This window comes from Cyprinus carpio, unplaced genomic scaffold (assembly GCF_018340385.1).
Source record: "Cyprinus carpio isolate SPL01 unplaced genomic scaffold, ASM1834038v1 S000000589, whole genome shotgun sequence".
Lineage (NCBI taxonomy): Eukaryota > Metazoa > Chordata > Actinopteri > Cypriniformes > Cyprinidae > Cyprinus > Cyprinus carpio.
Window position 1 is genome coordinate 1 of NW_024873324.1, and position 23187 is coordinate 23187.

The following is a 23187-nucleotide window of genomic DNA, read 5'->3' on the forward strand; positions in this document are numbered from 1 at the left end:
GTGTCTGGCTATGAAGACTATTCGATGTCAGACTGACATTTAGCCTTCCTATCCAAATTTGTTTGTGTGGCCAGAGACTGTATGTAGCTGTATAGAGAACAGAGTCGGAAATTAATAGGGACCTGGGGCAAAAATGCCACCACAATGAACAAAAACGCATTTTTCATTCGAAGATTTCTTCTTTAAACCCTGAGCATTACATTTGATGTGTCAAGCGCATTAATGCAACAGCCAATCAGAGGCGTTCAGATTAGTCAGCAGTGAAGAAACTCTTGCAAGTCCTCGCATCATATCTGCACGTAGTTGTTTATAACAGGAGTAGGAGATTCATTTGGCAGAGGGGGCTCGCCTTCTGCACATTATTTACTCCCAGTTTGAACAATCACTTTGGTTTTCATGCTACTGAAACAGCCAATGTGAAGTTTGATTTTCTAATGCATAAAAAAAGCACTAACCTAATTCAGATTGTTTTGTCGGAGTATCCTAAGAATAAGACATGCCGTTTCCCCAAACACACAAACATGTTTATATGCTCTTATTTATCAATAATCATTACAATAGCAAAAGCAGTAATGATTCATCATAATATTCCAGCCCTAACTTGTAATGAATTCATGTAAGTTGTTTTAAGAAGTATATACCGTATATTGGATATTTAAAATAACATTAATCTGATGTATTTATGCTACCCTCCTGCCTTTCAAATGAAAGAGCCGATCACCAGTGTGCAGGGATGTCAGGATTATTACCAACACATCGCCACAGCAATATTATCATGGTCACACGACGCTACGAGAAGATAGGTCTTCTGGGCAAAAAACTGTAGCTTTTTAAAATATAATAATCTATTCTAATTAGTTTTCACTGAAGCTGTGTTTGTTTGTCTTCCTCAAACCCCAGTGTGAGTGTAATTTAGACTGAGACAGTAGATCACTAATGTTAAGATGCTTGTGTATTTTTTGAGTTCTGACTGAAGTTTTCTTAAAGAATATGGGTCGGAGCTCTTAATTCTGAACTCTCAAAGTGCATTAGATACAATAATTTAACTTTAAAATATACAAAAATGTTCTTTTTTTTTTAATTCTTCATTTGTCTTTTTTATTTTTTTTATTTTTAAATATTTGCAATAAATACTGTATTGTGGACTTCATATCGCGATATTATCGTATTGTGAGATTTTGTTATCGGTACATCCCGACCAGTCTGTAATGTCCCCTGGTCTTTACATGAAACTTGTTCTCACAAAGTCATATTCACTAAATATCCAGAAGTACTTTTTTAAAATACTCCCATCTAATTAAATGTGTTTGATGTTATCCATGATTTCTGGATGCGGTGTATAAAAAGCTTCGTAGAGTATAGTAGTGGTTAGCTGTGTGGTTTGCATGATGCTGGCTCAGAAGGGTGCTTCTGTGAGCGTGAGGAGCAGACGTACCCAGTATGAGGTGATCGTGCTCGCTGTCGGACTCGGAGCTGAAGCTGGACTGGGGACTGTGGGCTCTCTTGCGGGACGAGGTGAGCGAGGGGAGCTGTGGAGGGCCTATTGGACTGGAACCCAGCACCCCCGGCCCATGCAGCGCCTCTCGGTTCTTAGGGGGTCGACCCGGCCGCTTGGGAGGCCCGGCGGCTTTGGGGTTCTTCTTGGAGAAGAGGACAGAGGTACGCCGGCCGACCTCAGGGGCCAGAGCTGAAGATGATGCGCTCAGATCTACGGAGAGGAAGAAAAACCATTAAAGAAGAATCAGTTTTTGAGGATGACTGAATTAAAATGTAAAACACTGAGACGGTGTGGTCTGTGTGTGGTAGCTAGTAAAGAGCCAAAGACCTGATGAAGACCTTGTTCGGCTCAAATGGTGTAATATATTAAAGATTTATGATAAAACAGTACACTGTCTTTTCTTTTAGTTACTGATGTAGACCAACAGTAACTGGTGTATCCTCCTGCATGGTTAAATCCAACACAAATCAGCTTTTTGTGGCTAATTATATTATTTAATCAATTTCTATGGTCATTTCAAGTCCAACAGGAGGTTTCCTAATTTACAAAGATATAACACTATACATTTTTATTGAGATGTGCCATCTATGAACAGAAGCATACGGTCTAGTACTCAACCATTCCCACCAACATATGTTCATATTTACAATTACATTTATGCATTTAGCAGAATTTACAATTAAATTTGTGTTTTTGTGAGTTAAGTTTATCGTTTTAATTTTAATGTGGTTAGATGGGATTCGAACCCAAAGCCTTTTGCGCTGCTAATGCAATGCTCTACCACTGAGCCACAGGAACACCTAATGTTTTAACATATATTCATATTTAATAATAACAATAATAATACAAGTAACCTGGCACCGACATCTGCGTTCTGATTCGGTTCTAGTACATACCATACTGGCACCTTGTTTCGGTTCCCAGCCCTATTCAAATACAGCACAAAAAGAATGAAAAAGCATCTAGATCCCAGATTTCCTGAAGAAAATATGAACGGTGTTTGCCCTACTGTGATACTCTGCTCTCCGTGGCTCGGCTCCCTCCTTTAATGCGACTTATTTGTTTTGTTTTTTTTTTTATCCAGGGGGGGTATCTATTGTGTTTTTGGTTTGTAAACTAACAGCATACCTCTCCTCAGAGATGTGGGGTTTTTGGGGGTATCTGTGAAACTGTGTGAGCTACATTAACCCTTAGTGTTATCTGTGGTTGGTATTTTCATACCTTTCCCACCGATCTCGTGGCTGCTGCTCTCTCCTTCATCGTGACGGTTTCCCCCCGAGCCGTGATGCGCGAGCACCGAGCTGCGCTCCAGCGACAGGCCCGACTCCAGGCTGCCCCCATGCCACAGATGCCCTCGCGCTGGTGCGCCAGCTTCCGCTTCAGCACCGTCATCTCTTTCTTCAGGGCTTTAGCTCTCCTCGACTGGCCGATGCTGTGCTTTCCTGACATGACCTCTACGTAGCGCGTCTCCAGGATCTGCAGCTGCTCCTCTACGGGCAGAGAAGACCACAACAGAACTATTAAACATCGTACAGATTTTAACATCCTGTTAATCACTTATAAAGCCCTGAATGGTTTAGCACCTCAGTATTTGAAAGAGCTTTTAATCGTATTATAGTCCTCCACATCCGCTGCGTTCTCAAAACTCTGGCAATTTGATAATACCTAGAATATCAAAGTCAACTGCGGGTGGCAGATCCTTCTCCTATTTAGCGCCCAAACTCTGGAATAACCCACCTAACATTGTTCAGGAGGCAGACACAATCTGTCAGTTTAAATCTTGATTAAAGACCCATCTCTTTAACCTGGCTTACACATAACATACTAATACACTTCTAATATCCAAATCCGTTAAAGGATTTTTAGGCTGCATTAATTAGGTAAACCGGAACCGGGAACACTTCCCATAACACCCGATGTACTTGCTACATCATTAGAAGAATGGCATCTACGTGTTTCCCACAGGATTTTGTGAGACTTGTGGCGACAGATGATGTCATGTTAATTAGCATATTTATGACGTCATGACGTCGGGTTTGTGTTCAGCACCTCGGATCTGTTCTACTCTCTGAACTTTCACATACATTCTTCTGCACAACCTGACTTTGCTGCAGCCTGGAATTGAACTGCTGGTTTCGTCTGGTCAGAGGAGAACTGGCCCCCCGACTGAGCCTGGTTTCTCCCAAGGTTTTTCTCCATTCTGTCACCGATGGAGTTTTGGTTCCTTGCCGCTGTCACCTCTGGCTTGCTTAGTTGGGGACACTTCATTTACAGCGATATCGTTGACTTGATTGCAAATTATTGCACAGATACCATTTAAACTGAACTGAGCTGCATGATGACATCACTGAATTCAATGATGAACTGCCTTTAACTGAAAATTTTTACTATTTTACTACAAAAGTTTACTATTGTCATTTTGCATTATTGACACACTATTTAATACTGTACCAGTTGCTTTGACAAACTGTATTGTTAACAATGCTATATAAATAAAGTTGACAACTTGACAATATGTAGTTTATCTGTGTTCTTTAAAGCCATCTCAGTTATTTTCATAATAATTATGTATATTTATAATCCACTGCTTATCGACATTTTCACAGTACAGAATATATTTTCTGCCTCATTCTGTGATAAGTGCCACATCAGATCACAAAAGGATGTTATTTCAAACACTCGACTGTTGTTGCAGAGTAAAAACGTTATAATTAGGGATGGGCATTCCAAGCAGAAACAATATTTGAATATCGCCCCCCCCTACTAATATACAGTATAATTGTTGGGTAATTACACTGTATATAAACTGAGGGCATCAGATAGCTGTTATTAATATGCCGCGCTTGTTTTTTACTTTCACTTTCAAGATTCGCAATCACATACGGAGCAGCACTCGGCAGTATTACCACACATTTTACAAGATTAGATGTTTGTCACTGTCACGATCTGCAAATCATTCGCCATCGTCCCATCAGTCAACTCTGTAACGTAGCAGGCTACCGTTAGCAAGCTTTAGTGAGAACACGCTGGTTTCCGCACCTTTCTGAACAGCAATTCAGCCACACCTCTAACACAGTCGGGGGTGTTTGTGTTCCTCAGAGAACTCTTACTTGTTATTTAAGATAGAAAATGTTATTTAAGACATTTTAAGACTTAAGGCCTTTTATTAGGAAAACGTTATTTAAGACATTTTAAGACTTAAGGCCTTTTATTAGGAAAACGTTATTTAAGACATTTTAAGACTTAAGGCCTTTTATTAGGAAAACCTCAGCCACACCTCTAACACAGTCGGGGGTGTTTGTGGTCCTCAGAGAACTCTTACTTGACATCGTTTCAAGTTACTGTAACCACTGCTACGCTCTGTAACTTGCTACACAAGTCTTTTTTATGCCACCCAGTGTGTACAGTGTGTGCGTGAGACAATGTGTGCTTCTGTTGTCTTTGACACTGCAATAGATGCATTTTGCAGTATTAAGGTTATTGATCATTCGATTGATTGATTGATTGTTAATTTAAACGATGATCGATCATGGGAATGATCGAAAATTGACATCTCTAGGCTAAGTCTACTAAGTTAAATGCTAGTGTAATTTTATGTCAGATAATAGTTTTTTGTTAGATAACATACTCACCGTCATCAATGAGTGATGCTGATCTCTCTCGGTCTCGTTCTCGTTCTCTCTCTCGCTCGTGCGGTGAATCCGGGCTCGGCTCTCGAGGAAGATGCATGCCTGTCTCGTAATCTAATCCGATTCTCTCTGCCTGTCTGCGAGCTTGCCGTAAAACAGCGCCACCTGCTTCTCGCAAGCGTAGCGCGGCGCGGTAGAAAACCGTGTCTTTGGCGTTGTACTTCAAACAGTTGTTGACGATCAACAGAAAGTCGCCCTCGAAAGCGTCGAAGCTGAGATAGCGATGCGACTCTAAACACTTCCACATGGTCTGGAAATCCATTGGCCGCTCGATGTGGTCCAGGTAATCTGGGACCTGGAGAAGACACCACACAACCAGGGTTATATCTGAACTATTTAGAGAACTACATAATAGATGACAATTCTGGGATCAGCGCAAAAACAGCTTCACATTGTGAAACACGGAAAACAAAAAAACTAAAGACTAAAAGCAGTAGAATTACTATGCAATGAATGAACCAAGTAAAATATCCTAGAGGAGTTCATGACACCTCTGTAAGGGCCGTGTGTGTGTGTGTGTGTACCTCACTTAAAGGTACAGGCTCAGTGAAGAAGTTATTGGTGTCCCGCTCCTGCAGTTGTTCCAGTGTGCTTCGCAACAGCACCAGGAACGGAGTCAACTGCATCTCTAGTGCCGCCTCCTGCATTTTGATCTGAACAAACACAGAGATACACTTCAGTCAAAACAACACCGCATACAAGTGAAATTATACAACAAATACTCTTCTCACACATAGCACAAATGAATTTCATCCACTGAGAATTAATTGGGCGATGAAAAAAAAAAACCCATCAGAATGGAGTCAGACAAAACATGAATTCACTAGCCTGCACATCTGTTTGAGCACTGGATAACAATAAGATCAGCGACTGGTTGCAAGAAAGGTTTTCTTAAATTCAGGAGTTTGTTGCTACTGGTTGTCTAGGTGGGGCTCTATTTTAATTTAATGCTGACTTGTGATCTTTTTTGGGGGGCCTGAAAACTGCTTGACCAAAGCATTTTCAAGTGTCTGGTCAATAGAATGAAACCACATACTTTATCACCTTTAAGGATGACGTCTAACGCTGTGTCTTAACTACACGCGATGCGGCGACACATGACAAAAGGTCTCTTTTTCATGTTAATCAGAGGTTTTGTCCTAACTAGCCGTGACCCTTATTGAATTTTACCACAGTGTGTTTCTTCAGAGTTTCTTTATGTGTGCTGTTACGCTCATTTGTTTTGAAGTGAACAGAAAGAGAACAGAAATACCTTTCCATTTTCAATCGCTGTTTACGTTAAATGTATTCAAATCAGAAGTATCATTCTATTTTAAGACTTGTAAAGGCCTTTTATTAGGAAAACGTTAAGACATTTTAATACTTTTAAGGCCTTTTATTAGGAAAACGTTAAGACATTTTATACTTTTAAAGGCCTTTTATTAGGAAAACGTTATTTAAGACATTTTCAGACTTAACGCCTTTTATTAGGAAAACGTTAAGACATTTTAATACTTTTAAGGCCTTTTATTAGGAAAACGTTAAGACATTTTAATACTTTTAAGGCCTTTTATTAGGAAAACGTTATTTAAGACATTTTAAGACTTAACTGCCTTTTATTAGGAAAACATTATTTAAGACATTTTAAGACTTAACGCCTTTTATTAGGAAAACGTTAAGACATTTTATACTTTTTAAGGCCTTTTATTAGGAAAACGTTAAGACATTTTAATACTTTTAAGGCCTTTTATTAGGAAAACGTTAAGGCCTTTTATTAGGAAAACGTTATTTAAGACATTTTCAGACTTAACGCCTTTTATTAGGAAAACGTTATTTAAGACATTTTAAGACTTAAGGCCTTTTATTAGGAAAACGTTAAGACATTTTAAGACTTAATGCCTTTTATTAGGAAAACGTTATTTATGACATTTTAAGACTTAAGGCCTTTTATTAGGAAAAACGTTATTTAAGACATTTTAAGACTTAAGGCTTTTATTAGGAAAACGTTATTTAAGACATTTTAAGACTTAATGCCTTTTATTAGGAAAACGTTATTTAAGACATTTTAAGACTTAATGCCTTTTATTAGGAAAACGTTATTTATGACATTTTAAGACTTAAGGCCTTTTATTAGGAAAACGTTAAGACATTTTATACTTTTTAAGGCCTTTTATTAGGAAAACGTTAAGACATTTTAATACTTTTAAGGCCTTTTATTAGGAAAACGTTAAGGCCTTTTATTAGGAAAACGTTAAGACATTTTAAGACTTAATGCCTTTTATTAGGAAAACGTTATTTAAGACATTTTAAGACTTAAGGCCTTTTATTAGGAAAACGTTATTTAAGACATTTTAAGACTTAAGGGCCTTTTATTAGGAAAACGTTATTTAAGACATTTTAAGACTTAAGGCCTTTTATAGGAAAATGTTATTTAAGACATTTTAAGACTTAAGGCCTTTTATTAGGAAAACGTTATTTAAGACATTTTAAGACTTAAGGCCTTTTATTAGGAAAACGTTAAGACATTTTATACTTTTTAAGGCCTTTTATTAGGAAAACGTTAAGACATTTTAAGACTTAATGCCTTTTATTAGGAAAACGTTATTTAAGACATTTTAAGACTTAAGGCCTTTTATTAGGGAAAACGTTATTTAAGACATTTTAAGACTTAAGGCCTTTTATTAGGAAAACGTTATTTAAGACATTTTAAGACTTAATGCCTTTTATTAGGAAAACGTTATTTATGACATTTTAAGACTTAAGGCCTTTTATTAGGAAACGTTAAGACATTTTATACTTTTTTAAGGCCTTTTATTAGGAAAACGTTAAGACATTTTAATACTTTTAAGGCCTTTTATTAGGAAAACGTTATTTAAATTATTTTGAAGGCGTTTTGTTAGTTTTAATTTTTTTAATTTTTTTTATTTTGAGGACTTTTTTTAGGAAATTTTTATTTTTGATGCCTTTTATTAGGAAAACGTTATTTATGACATTTTAAGACTTAAGGCCTTTTATTAGGAAAACGTTAAGACATTTTATACTTTTTAAGGCCTTTTATTAGGAAAACGTTAAGACATTTTAATACTTTTAAGGCCATTTTTATTAGGAAAAACGTTAAGGCCTTTTATTAGGAAAACGTTATTTAAGACATTTTCAGACTTAACGCCTTTTATTAGGAAATCATTAAGACATTTAAATACTTTTAAGGCCTTTTATTAGGAAAACGTTAAGACATTTTATACTTTTTAAGGCCTTTTATTAGGAAAAACGTTAAGACATTTTAAGACTTAATGCCTTTTATTAGGAAAACGTTATTTAAGACATTTTAAGACTTAAGGCCTTTTATTAGGAAAAACGTTATTTAAGACATTTTAAGACTTAAGGCCTTTTATTAGGGAAAACGTTAAGGCCTTTTATTAGGAAAACGTTATTTAAGACATTTTAAGACTTAAGGCCTTTTATTAGGAAAACGTTATTTAAGACATTTTAAGACTTAAGGCCTTTTATTAGGAAAAACGTTTAGGATTTTTATTAGGAAAACGTTATTTAAGACATTTTAAGACTTAATGCCTTTTATTAGGAAAACGTTATTTAAGACATTTTAAGACTTAAGGCCTTTTATTAGGAAAACGTTATTTAAGACATTTTAAGACTTAAGGCCTTTTATTAGGAAAACGTTATTTAAGACATTTTAAGACTTAAGGCCTTTTATTAGGAAAACGTTAAGGCCTTTTATTAGGAAAACGTTATTTAAGACATTTTAAGGACCTGCGGACACCCTGAATAAAACATTCTTAATTGATAAAGGGAATCGGCAGAGAGATCATGTTGGAGGATCTTCCCCCAGTATTTAACTACTTGTTTAAGTAGTATTAACTACTACTATAAAACTTGTGTCATCGTGTGTAGTTAAGACACGGTGAAAGATGACAGAGTCTTACGGTCTCTCTCTTGAGTTTCTCTCTCTTGCGGATGAGCTCCACCAGCAGTCGGGCTCGTTCCAGGTCGTGACGGAGTCTCTGCCACGCTTTTAGCTGCTCCTTCAACATCGAGTGTTTCTCCTGGCCATCTCTCTGTTCAAACACACAAACATAGCGTCAGTGAGAAAGCTCCTGCTCACGTTTCTCCCGGCGAATCGTCCCGTGAACGCACCATGGTGGGGAGCGGCTCAGCATTGCGCTGGGACTGCAGGTGCGTCTGGAGACGCCGCAGGAGAGGAACGCCGTTGCGGCTCTGTCTCTTCAGCGTCCAGTAGCTGTGCAGCCTCTGCATGAACTGACTCTTCCTCTGCACAGTCAGGTTACTGGTGATCTTGCTCAACCTAAAGCAGGAGACACCACACGCTCGTTCACACTTAAGCTTCTGGAGTGCTCAGAGTGCTTTGCACATTTCGGCCTGAACCACTGTATGTTTGAAATTACACTGCCGTTCAAAAGTTTGGGATCAATAAATTTTTTATGTTTTTAAAGAAGTTTCTCATGCTCATCAAGGCTGTATCTATTTGATCAAAAATACAGAAAAAATAATAATTTTGGAAATATTATTGCAATTTAAAATAATTTCTATTTTAATATACTTTAAAATATAATTTATTTCTGTGATGTGCAGCTGTATTTTCAGCATCATTACTCCAGTCTTCAGTGTCGCATGATCTTCAGAAATCATTCTAATATGATGATTTATAATCAATCTTGTAAACAGCTGTGCTGCTTCATATTTCTGGGGACCTGTGATACTCTTTTCCAGATTCTTTGATAAATAAAAATATAGAAACTTTGTGTTACAATATGCACTACTTGTCAAAAGTTTGGTGTCAGGCATTTTTTTTCTCTTTCTTTTTTTTTATTTTGAATAAAAGCTGTTTTACTGTTTTTCAAACTTTTTATTTATCAAAGAATCAAAGCAAAGAGGTTACAAAAAAAAATATTAAGCAGCACAACAGCAGAGTTTCAACACTGATAATAAATCAGCATATTAGAATGATTTCTGAAGGATCAGCGCTGTGTCACAGGTATATTAAAAACCGATATTAGAAATTGCAATAATATTTCACAATATAATTGTTTTTTCTGTATTTTTGATCAAATAAATAGAGCCTTGAGCATTTATTCCACTTGAAATAAATAGGGGCCTTTAGTGTCAATACTCAAAGTTAGAGTAACATTACATTATAGGGGTAATTTATTAATATTATTTTGAGATCAAAGCAAATATCTTGCATACTTGTGCGGTGGAATACATGGCACTGACACCACCGGTGCGGCTGCCCTCCTCTCGGCCAGGATCTTTCTGGCCCTCTTCATCTTCAGCCGTGACTTTGCTTTGGCCCTCTTGGCGCGCTCTGAGCTCCAGCCCTTCCCGTCTTCCTCGCCCCCCCGCCACATCCTCCTCATCCTCCGCCTCGCCCTCGCTGTGGGAGGAGCCTACGCTGGCCCCTCCCACACCCGTCAGGGGCAGGGCGGAGCCTGGCGGTGTGTGGATGTCGCAGTAGGCTGTTTTGCGCACGCTAAATGAAGTCCCGTTAGCGCCGGTCTCGCGCACCGGCTCCATCTTCATGTACAGGCCGGCCTGCTGAGCACAGGTGACGTGGAAGGCGGGTTTGTAACAGTTGGCTTTGTGGCACTGGATGCAGGCGCCAGAGCCGCGCTGTTTACAGATGTAGCAGGTCAGCTTCCAGCGGGCAGGAGGGATGTGCTCGATGCTGTCGATGGGCTCCAGGAAGACCGTATTAGCAAAACACACCTGTCCGGAAAGCAGGAAATGATATGAGGAAAACATCACCTGAACGTGTTATAACCAGACATAATGTGATGAAGCGCTGAGCAAAAAGTGCCTTCCGTACAGCAGGGCTATTAATCGTTAAAATTAAAACCATAAAAAAGTATTACCTAAATTTATTTAACTTCGTTTTTAAAAACTATTATTTCAGCTAGCTGCCAAGGCAAGATTTTACATCTTTACAAAGTAACAGCTATGGGCAGCTATGCTAATCACTGACAAGCTACACAATATTGTGTTCATAATCGAATGCGATTCATCTCAATTATGAACAGAATATTGCGTAGCTTGTCAGTGAACTACGGTTCTGTGTATTAACTGCCGCTCCCGTTTGAAAACAGATGACAGACATTTACCGCTAATCACGGAACCGGCTTTACTGATGAGACACGCATGACAAATGCATGCGATTAATCGTGCAGCCCTATTGTTAACAATATCCATTTCATGAGCAATCTTCATGTTGATGATGTGATATCGATTCTTAAAGGGTTAGTTAACCCAAAAATAAAAATTAGGCTTCGTTTTACTCACCCCCGAGGCATCCTAGGTGTATATGACTTTCTTCTTTCAGATGAATCCAGTCAGAGTTATATTAAAAATTGTCTTTGATCTTTCAAGCGGTTTCATGGCACTCAGTGTTGCATTGCTTCAGTCCGAAAGAAGTTAAATAAAAAGCGCCCATCCATAAAAAATAAAAGTGTCTCACACGGCTCCGGGGGGTGAACAAAGGCCTCCTGTAGCAAATTGATGTGTTTTTGTAAGAAAAATATCCATATTCAAAACGTAATAATCACTTAAATCTAGCTTGCGCCAACAGTTGTACACAGAGGCAGAGCATGACGTATGGAGTTACGCATGCGCCACTGAGTCTCGGGGAAAAAAACGTTTGTTAACAGAATCAAAGGAAGCAAAGTTTCCTTACTTTAGCAAAGGAAAACCAGTCTCCTCTTGGCTTATATTGAAATCCTCTGATATTCTTCTTTACAAATCCTCATTTTGTACTTCTAATTCTTGACCGTTGTTTTGTTTTGATCTCTCCCCTATGCTTCTGCGTTCGTCACTTCTGAGTGAGGCATGCACAGCGCTGACCTCATACGTAATTCCCCTGGAACTGATTAGTTTACAACAGTGAGCACAAACTAGATTGGAGTGATTATTACGCTTTGAATATAGATATTTTTCTTACAAAAACAAATTGTTTAGATAAGGGGTTCCTTTGTTATGACGTATGGAGGTCGGCTTTGCGCTTTATTATGGATGGGCACTTTTTTATTTCACCTCTTTTGGACTGAAGCAAAAAACACCCGCTGACTGCAATGATAGAGCTTGAAAGATCAGAGACAATTTTTAATATAACTCCGACTGGATTCGTCTGAAAGAAAAAAGTCATATACACCTAAGATGCCTTGGGGGTGAGTAAAAGGCAGCATAATTTTAATTTTTGGGTGAACTAACCCTTAAAATCCCAAGATCCACTTTTCAGTCTATGATGCATTTTGTTACTAAACATTTTTGTAATAAGAAAAGAAACAAAGCTTTTAAACTGAAAATTTTATCACAAACTTCAAGCAATAAATGCTGTTTTAATGTGGCATGACAGATCGCTGTAGAGTCTCAGTTTAATCGCCGCATGAACCAATCATCTTTTCTTCTTTACTATTTGTTACAGCACAAAATAAACATGAACAAAGGCATGTTGAAAGAAACATGTAATCGATAAAATCAGTGGAAAGATGTAAATAAAACAGCACATTTACCTCAGGAAAAACATTCAATGTCCATAGCATATCAATGTCAATAACTCTAGAGAGGAGCATTTTGCTAAATATATGCACTATATTGCATATTCTTTATATTTTTTACTTTACTTGTTAGTGTCTTCATTATTAAATGCATGTTTGAATAAATTTGTCATGAAAGTAGTTTTTACGACAGCTACCATTTAAATGTTATACTTCAGCAACGAATTGGAAACTGAAACACATCATTAAAAAAAGTTGTTATGTGCATTTTAAATGTTTGCATTAAGTTTTTTTAATAGTTTTATTTGATACAGTATATCTAAAAATACATAGGCTAGTAAAGTAATAGTTTGTTACGTTTAAACTTTGATATTACAGTAATGCACCAACGGACAGGGTTTGCTCTGCAGTTTACAAATTTAACATATACTGTACCTGATATCCAAATGAATCAAGATCAAATCAAATCAAGAGTGTGTGAATCGGAACCTAAAAGTGAAATCTAACCAAACCGAAACTTATATTTGTAACAGCAATTTCAAGGGGAGTCACACATGCAAAAGACTTCAACACAGCATCTAAAGACTCATCATCCTCTGGAGTAAATGAATGAAGCAAGACAAAAAAGTGAAGTAATAAAATTCAGCAGACGCCATCACAGTCCCTCCATATGCAAGACACAGATCAAGCCAATGATCACAGCCTTTCCTAGCTCTTTAATGGTTACCTGCTGTACACACACACACACACAGGCTGCTCACCTCAGGAATCCAGAGAGCACACACCACATGAGCCCAGCGTGCGTCGTCCGTCTGCTTGAACGCGCCGCCCTTGTTAGGGCACAGGGCGCAGTCCACGGCTCTGGAGGGCGACTGCAGGCAGCGGCGGCACAGCCACTGGCCCTCAGGGATGTAGGGGACGCCGTAGCACTCCTGATGCACTGCCAGGTTACACATGTCACAGAACAGAATGACGTTGCTGTTCTGACACTCGCCGTCGTTACAGATGCAGCACACGGCATCTTCATCGATCAGAGAGCTGGGGTCAGCCTGCAGGAGCGGACGAGCATCGTCAATCACACGTGTGTGTGTGTGTGTGTGAGTGTGTGTGTGCTGTGTGTGAGAGAGAGAGAGAGAGAGAGAGAGAGAGAGAGAGAGAGAGAGTAGAGAGAGCGCGAGTGTGTGTGTGTGAGAGAGTGTGTGTGTGCGGGGGTGAGATTGATTTTTAGTTTTTGTTTGTTTGTGTGTGTGTGTGATTATTTCAAACAACTTAAGTGTGTCTGTGTGTGTGAGAGAGTGTGTGTGTGCTGTGTGCGAGAGCGTGTGTGGCGTGTGTGTGTGTATGTGTGAGGAGAGAGTGTGTGTGTGTGTGTGTGTGTGTGTGTGAGAGAGCGTGTGAGAGCGCGTGTGTGCGTGTGTGTGTGTGAGAGAGTGGTGTGTGTGTGTGTGTGTGTGTGTGTGTGTGTGTGTGTGTGTGTGGTGTGTGTGCGTGTGAGAGGGGAGAGTGTGTGTGTGTGTGTGTGTGTGTGTGTGAGAGTACGAGAGCTGTGGAGAGCGCGTGTGTGTGCGTGTGTGTGTGTGGTGTGAGAGAGAGTGTGTGTGTGTGTGTGTGTGTGTGTGTGCGAGCGTGTGAGAGGGAGAGTGTGTGTGTGAGAGAGCGTGTGTGTGAGTGTGTGTGTGTGTGACTGTGTGTGTGTGAGAGCGTGTGTGTGTGTGAGAGCGCGTGTGTGTGCGAGTGAGAGCGCATGTTGTGTGTGTGTGAGCCCCCCCTCTGTGTCAAACCACTGAGAGCATCTAAATGTCACAGTGGGGTTTTGTGAGCAAACATCAACCCTGCCTTGTATTCTATTGTGAGCAGCTGTTGGTAGCCAGTGCAGATTGATGAACAAAGGTGTGACGTTGTGATTCTTTTCAGCTCATTAAAAATTAATCTTACAGCGCATTAATTCAATTTGATATTTCAATTACGATTTTGACTTCCAACAATTACGAACAAGACAATCGAGAAAAAACTTTTGTTGTGTCACATTCCATTTCACTCTCGTTTAGTCTTGTGTTATAAATCCACCGAGGCTTTCACTCCTCGAAACACAAACCCAATCTCCCAGTCAGGTACGTGTCTTTAAGTTCAATAAACACATGATTGAGGGCGGGCGATATGCCAGTACAAATTTGGCATCCTGAAGTGGAATTAAATAGTTTAGAATGAGTAAATAATAGCAGAATTCTCAGTTTGGTGTAAAACTAATCAACTTTAAATGATGTGATTGTGAACAGTTTTATGATAATCAAACATAAAACAGAATCATTCACTGCTCTTGACTGAATCTCTTTTCTAACTCAAACAGAAAGCAGTATTGTGAATCAGTATGTTAAAATTCATCACTCAGACTGACACCTTGTTGTGACTCTCATCTTTTTTAGCTATAGGACCTACCTTCTCCAGGTCGATCCAATCACGGTCTATTCCCTCAAACAGCCCTGACCGCCCGGATGGGCACCACCCCCGTCAGCCTGGGCGCCGGTCTGTTCATGCATGGTCCAGCCAGATGTAGTCTCTCCTCACCGCTCGATATCGTAGCTCCATCCTCCTCATCCAGCTCCTCCGACAGACTTATCGACCCCTGTACCTGAGAGGACCTCCTCCGGTCCGAAGCAGGGCGAGAATTCATATCGTTCAATAATCTCATGCCACACACGATCAGCAAATGCCTATGGCTTCAACGCTCAACAGGAGAGACGCTTCAGAGGTGGAGAAAGCCATTATACCTAGTTTCATGATGTATCTGCCACTTCAGGTTCATTCAATAAAAGCAATGTAAAACAGGATTTGAATAAGAGCTTCATTGTGCAGTGCAGAACACAGCTCAGAGTCAGAGACGCTCATGCCTTCTGTTATAACCCATTCACAATTCCAACAAACTTTTTTTATTTGTCCTGGCTGCTAGAGTGTCTAGTATGTTTTCACACGCTGGACTGATTCTGATAATGCCATGACTGACGGTGATAACCACTGATATGAAATGGACATGAAATCTGAAGCTGTTGTCAGAACAGAGGGTAATGCAAGCTAACAGAGCTTGCCACTTCTTCTGTTAACATGTTTCTTTTACTTATCTTTAAAGCGACATAGTTCACCCAAAAATCAAAATCGGATTTCAGATCAAAATATCTTAATTTTGTGTTCCGAACGATGAACAAAAGTCTTACGGTTTGAGGTAATTAATGACAGAATTTTCATTTTTGGTGTGAACTTTCCCTTTAATTGTGTTCTTTTGCAGGAAGACTGTACTTTTTGTAGTCATTGTTCGTATTGTTTTATATTTCATTGGTTACATTATATAAAAATATGATTTTAAAGGCTATTTATGCTTTACAAGCTGTTCACCACGTCTAGATTATTCTTATTTTAAAACACGGTTGATTTTGCAATGAACAATTACAAGTGTAATCTGTACACAGTACTCGGCTCGATCAAGATGCATGTCTTCTTCAGGAGGGGCACACTTTCACATTTTTGATCATTCTTTGACGTTAATGCAAAATCACAGATTAATTCTGTAATGAGCCAGCCGTGGTATGCTCCCTTCCCATCCTATCGAGGAGAAGCAGCTCTAGACACTCAATCTACACCGCACCGCAAATCTCACGCACTCACGGGTTATAACAGCAGCGGATGAGTTTCTGTCCACTTACTGCAAACAAGAGCTGTGATAATTACCAATGCATTCCACAACACCTAGTCCTTTCCTAAAATCAAACTTGTCCTTTCCACTAAAGGTAACAGAATTTTTTTTTTTTAAATGAAGTTTTAAAGCTACACAAATGTGGAAAACCTTATAAAGATGTGAAACACAGCTTATGAAAGTGGCTTTCCAGAAATGCCCATCACCAGTGCCCAAAAACATTACTAGAAATACAAGCAAAGTAAAAAAACGCCAGCATGAAACCAAAATGCGTGCAACTTTTATCTGTTCATCAAACACTGCAGTGTTATTTTTTCTTTTCTAAAACATATTTCATCAATGCACATCATAATGTCCCACTCGTTAATCTTTAATAAGAAAACATGAACAACTTCCTTTACCTTGTGTGTTTTGGCATACATGAAACTAAGGAGGGACAATATTTGTCTGAGATACAAACTATTTAAAAAAAAATCTGGAATCTGAGGAGCAAAAAAATCTAAATATTGAGAAAATCATTCTTTAAAGTTGTTCAAAATGAAGTTTTTTGCAAGCTATTACTAAGCAAATATTAAGTTTTGATATATTTACGGTAGAAAATGTACAAGAAATATCTTCATGGAAACATGATCTTTACTTAATATCCTAATGATTTTGTCATAAAGAAAAATGGATACAATGTATTGTTGTCTATTGCTACAAATATACCTGTGCTACGATGTACTGCTTCTGTGCTGCAGGGACACACACACACACACACACACACACACCACAGAGTGTGTGTGAGAGAGCTGTACCTGTAGTAAAGACATGGGTCGCGGGGGAGCGTCCGGTCTGTCCTGGTCCCAGCTCTCTGAACACCAACTCGGGCAGCTTCACGCAGGGGGTTCATGTGATGGTGCGAGCTGGCTGTCCTTCTTCTGTCTTGCTCTTGTGCTTTCCTGTTTTCGGGCGGCCCCCTTCTCCCCGTTGGACGCAGCAGCAACTGTCCAGCCGGTCCTTGCCGATTCCCCCGGCTACCCGTTACACGCCGCTCCTATCTCCCTCTACTTCCGCGCTCACCCTTCCCCCGGGCCGTCCCGCGCAACGGGGGTTCCTCGGCTCCGCTGTCCTCCTCCGACAGCACGTCCAGGTTCTGGAAGATGCTGATTGCGGCTGCACGCGGACGCGGATCTCCAGCTCCACCATGCGCTGGGCTTCAGCCCCGTAGGTCATGCTCTCTGACGCGCGAGACCGAGTCGCGAGTGCTCCGAGCGCTCGGCTTGGGGCGGCATAATGACCCCGGACCGCCCGTGAACTCCCTGATGACCCCGTGCTGGAGTTCAGGGCCCGTCGGTGGACACCCGGCATATGCGCCCCAGGCGCGGCCGGACTTGCGCTCCATTGCGGACTCAGTCTTCTGAGGGCTGCCCATTGCGCCGGAGGGCCGGGCCCAGTGCTCGAAGGTTCATAGTGGTACAGGTGGTACTCGAGCCGCTGTAGCTCTTGTACACCACCTTGCGGCACAGCTCTCCACCGGACACCACCGTACGGAATTGCTTGAGTCGAGCCCGCAGGTTGTGGCAGAACGTCTTGACGTCGAAGTCCAGCCCCATCCCGAAACTGCAGCGTCCTCCGACCCGGACATACTACTGGGTTACTCTCGTGAGGAGAGAACACGGACACAGACTTTTCAGACAATCCACAGATTCAACAGCAGCAGTGCATCTGCTCACAATGCAGTTATAATAATTAACAACAACAACAACCTACTGCGTTAAGTTAAACTGAGAGTTGTTAAAGCACGCGCATATCATCTGTGCGTCTCTCTGGATTAACGCGTATCTGCTAGATGACTAAATGTATCGATGTACAGTCCAGACGAGAAAGTGCTTTCAACCACGAGCTGGGTATTAAAGTGTAAGAAGGACAAACACAGGCTTGCAGTGACTGAAGAGAGAATGGATCTCCCTCCATTGTGTCACGATGTGTTTAATTCAGTTTAGCGCGCGGCTCTGCAGCTCAGAAGAGACAGAATAACACAGTACTGAACGAGCACCACACACCGTGCATGTAGATCAGATCTGACCAGGGTAAGGTTCACAAACATCTCCATGCTATAGTGGGCTGATTGTATGCTAACCCGCTAGACTTTCACACATGTGTCAAGTATAAAAATAATATAAACACGTAAAACAGGAGTTTTTTCTTGCCGGTCCTACGGTTAATGTTCCACGCAGACCGATCTCTAACAGTGTGAACGCGTTCAGTAAACACTTACTACTCCCGATGTAGTCCAGCCGCGCGGGACTGCACGCTTGCTCCGAGAATAAGACTCATTCACACCGAGATGGGTTTTATTTCAGATCCGGAGGGTTTGACGGCTACGGTAACTGCGTCCCTTTATGACTTGTGTCATCGCACAGTGAGAACAACAGCAACACCAGGGAACTGAAGCGAGCGAACAAAGGGGCTGCCGCGCGATCCGTTGTCTGCACATTCACCGATCCAGACGCGCTCCAAAACGCCTTTTTTTAAAAATACTTAAAAAAACAATATCTGTCTTCGCTCGTGACATGCGGTCGTGTCAACGTAGATACTTGAGAAAATCCAGTACCGGAATTCTCCTCCGCATGTCCTTGATGATTTTTCCTGCTACGCTTTATGACGGCTGTGCTGAACGAATCAGCCCAGGTCGGTTGTCACGCGGTTGCCGCTGCGTCTGTCTATTTAGTATGCCCGAGTAGAAAAACAAATACTGCTGAACTAGTGCTGTTTTAGCTGGTGATAGTTTGTAATGTTTATAATAGAATAAAAGCCACTTTGGGCTCAATCTAGGGGCATTGCGGTGGTAAGAATGTGAGTGTGTTGGGTGGTGGTGAAGGCTTTGCAGCAGAGCATGGCTGCAGTGACCGGGGGCGCCCTGTAGAGGGCGACGCTTCAGCTACATTACTCACTTCAACTAAACACGAGAACAAAAACACACAGCTTTCTTAAATGCAATTTTTACATTTCTTTGAAAAACATAATATGTTCATTGGTTAATACCTTTAAACAAACCAGTTATGTTCCAAACATCCCATAGCGTAGTTAACCATTTTGTTTGCACTTAAAGTGCAAAAGTCACCTTTCACAATGATTTGAAGGTATCTAATTTATCTAACGGATATATATTTTTTTTCTTTTTAAGTAAATAGAATATTTTTTACAAATGTAGCCTAACTTTCTACACTTGTTCACTCTCCTACAGTCAGCTGCAAGTGCTAAAATAGATAGAGAATATTATTTAACAGCGTAAACAGCTTCTTCTTTTTATATATGTATATATAATATATATATATATATATATATATATATATATATATATTAAACTTGGGGCATGCTTGAATAAATAATATGTGACACTGGACCCGAAATCCAGTCATAAGACTCCTTTTTTTTTAAATTATTATTTGGATTTATGCATCATCTGAAAGCTGAATAAATAATCTCTCCATTGATGTGTGGTTTGTTAGGAGGACAAATATTTGTCTGAGATACAACTATTTGAAAATCTGGAATCTGAGGGAGCAAAAAAATCTCTAAATATTGAGAAAAATGCCTTTAAGTTGTTCAAATGAAGTTCTTAGCAATGCATATTACTAATCAAATGTCAAGCGTGTGTCAAGCACAAAATGTCTTCATGGAACATGATCTTTTACTTTTAATATCCTAATGATTTTTGTCATATAAAGACTCAATAAATGGTATAATTTTGACCCATACAATGTATTGTTGTTTCTATTGCTACAAATATACCTGTGAGTGACCTTATGCTGCATTTTTGTGCGCAGGGACACAGATGTCAATCATAATCAAGTGTGATCTTGGCTAACAAAATTATATTATCCATATGCTATTTTCCTACCAACTGTAAAAGACATGTACCATTACATTAGAATCTTTTTTTTTTTTATAAATTGTCAAAATGTCACAAAATGATATCATTAGGTTCTGCAGAACTTGAAAATCTCATTGGATACATCACTTTGATTTTATCTTTAGAAAAAATAATTGTGTATCTGCACTAACCAGATGTGCCCGCAACGGCTCTGCCCCCACGTATCTCTGTTTAAACACACACATCTGAGGAGGGCGGCTGTGGAAATATTAACATTTAGTCCAAAATACAGGAACATCTAAACCAGTTTCGACTGTATGAGTCCACTAGAAGTAAGTATATAGTAGAGTAATTCCCATCACTCCCATGTGGGACTCCTTGTTCATTTATAAATTTGTTTTCCTGGATGAGGTGCAACCACCTGCCCTCACTCCACTCCAAGCAGTCTGAAGTCCTTACCCATCTTCAAGAGCATCGGCTAAACGAACGCATCTTTTCCATCTTATTTTGACCCTCTAACTCTAGCACTCACTATCTCTAATTCTATTCTTTAAAAAAACAACACACTCAATACTAGCTTTATAATCTTTTTGTAATTCTAATTTGTTTTCTTTTTATTAATCCAATTAGACAAAAGCATAAAAATCGATCACTCTAACACGAGCTTGCTACATATTCGATTTTTCTATTCTATCTATTTTCGGGACAAGGAAACATGAGGTGGACTACAGATTTATCACCTAAACTTAACGAGGGACCAGTACAGAAAAACGTGTAGTCGGGAAATCAGCTAATAATGAGGACTAGAAACAGGAACCTTGTCCCCAGAATAAGGGAACACACACAGAAACACGGGATGCGAAACACAGGTTCATAATCCTGTCAACAAAAAGCACACAAAAAAAACAAGAGCGCAGATCCGATATTCTAAGTATATATTTTAACGATTTTAGGAAGGTTGAAAATATCTAAAACAAATTAAAAGTACCAGAGAATTGTTTGTTAAACACAACTAGGCATAGGGTAGTCTTCACCATCTATGTTGCCTTTTAAAAAAGGTAGTTGTTATGATACACTGCGTACAAATAAAAAAAAAAAAGAGCTGAGCATGTTACGCTGCTCTCTAAAAAGACAATCCAAGAGGACATGCATCGGACCACGGTTCTTTAAACGAAACCCCAGTACAATAATTGTTAAAATTTTGTAGTCAAACGGATGACATAAGCATCTTTAAAAAAGGTAGAGATATGTTACTGATACAAGTTAGAAAATAAAGATAAAAGAGACGAGCATCTTACTGTCAGGATCATGGGACTGATCTGTGTGTTGTGTTTATTGCTCCCCATGTGCTCGCGATGGACCTAGCTTTTCCCGTGTTCTAAATAGTGATTGATTGTTCATCAACAGTTTTCATTATTAGGTCATCCTCCTCACGTGTCTGCCCCTCGTTTATCCTGTGATGTTATAAGCCCCAGTCTACGATTCAGATATGTGCTGCTTTTACACTGCAGGTCTTGATGCCCAAATCCGATTTCTGACTATATCCGATTTTTTGGACGACACCGCTTACATCATCTTTAAAAGTGACCCGTATCCGAATTTTTGCATTTAACATTATACACTGCTAAGAAACTACAAACGTAGACGGGTTCTGACCCAGAAAGAAGAGGAAGTAAAACATCCATGAAATACAATGGATGCAGATGTAAATAGATTATACAGTGTTTTTGCTTTCCACGCATATTTTGATCATTAAAGACATATGAAACCTCCACATTGCTCCACTGTGTGTATCCGTTTGTCCTCCATCGCGCACTATAAGAAAGTCATGTGATCTCAGTTGGTGGTGTCCACCTGAGTTGACGTCACTTCTTTTTAATGACGTACGACTTGCTTTACTGGGGGAATATTCCGATTTGTCACTTGCTTACATTGGCACACACAAATGTCCACGTATCCGATTCATATCAACCGCAATTATTTACCACATATGAATGAGGCCTGCAATCCGATCTGAGAAAATCGGCATCCATGCGGTTTTTCCTGTTCTTACACGTTTTTCACCGGTCACGGTCATCCGATCTGTGCCACCTGAGAGGAAAAAAAAAAATTGGAATTAGGTCAGTTGAACCATGCAGTGTAAATGGGGCCTTAGTGTATGGTGGGGGTCTACCAGTGAATGTATAACGTGTGTCAACCTCCTGTTCCCTGTGTTGGAGATTACCCTCTGTGTTGTTTTCTATTAAAGTCTATTTTGATATTACCCACGTCTCTGTGTTCCTTCTGGCAGATAAAACGTGACCTTACGCTGGTATCCGGCACATTACACTCCTCTTCTCACCACTGCGCACAAACTCAGAAATGACGTTACACTCTGGCAGGTTAAACCACCCCCACATTCCCGCCCCTATCATCGGAGTAGTGGTGGGTGCTCGCAACCTGGTTGTAGTGATGTCGTTTGTAAAAAACGGGAGACTCTGAGGATAACATTTATCCTTAACCTAGACACAAAATACAAACTATGAGCATAGTTTTGTGAATCGGAAAAACAGAAAATTATTTCTGCAAACAATGCGGCCGAGGGCATCATCACCTAAAAATACTCCTCGAGAACAGCATTGAGGTTGCTATGAAGTCTATCGTGAGGTCTTACACTAGAACCAAAAGGAAGATGAAAAACATGCGACCACTGGTGCTGTCTCAAGTTCCTGGTACACGAAGCCCTTTGGATAATGTTTAATTATATATTTTCACAAAATTAGGTATGTTGACGCAATCCGTGTTTTGTAGGGCCAGCAACTTTTGACAAGACCAACCTGGGAGATCAAGAGACCCATGAGACGACTTGTGGGACACATGATTACAAAGGTTTACGTATGACACGTGCAGACTATGACACACCCCTGAGTGTTTTTCACCTTAAAAGACTGGTGTTTATTTTACAACTATGTGTT

General features: G+C 39.9%; 1 pseudogene; it reads right to left on the minus strand.

Annotated features, from left to right (window-relative positions):
- Window positions 1–1298: 1298 nt before the first annotated feature.
- LOC109053784 lies at window positions 1299–17589 on the minus strand (annotated as a pseudogene).
- Between the last annotated feature and the right edge of the window lie 5598 nt (window positions 17590–23187).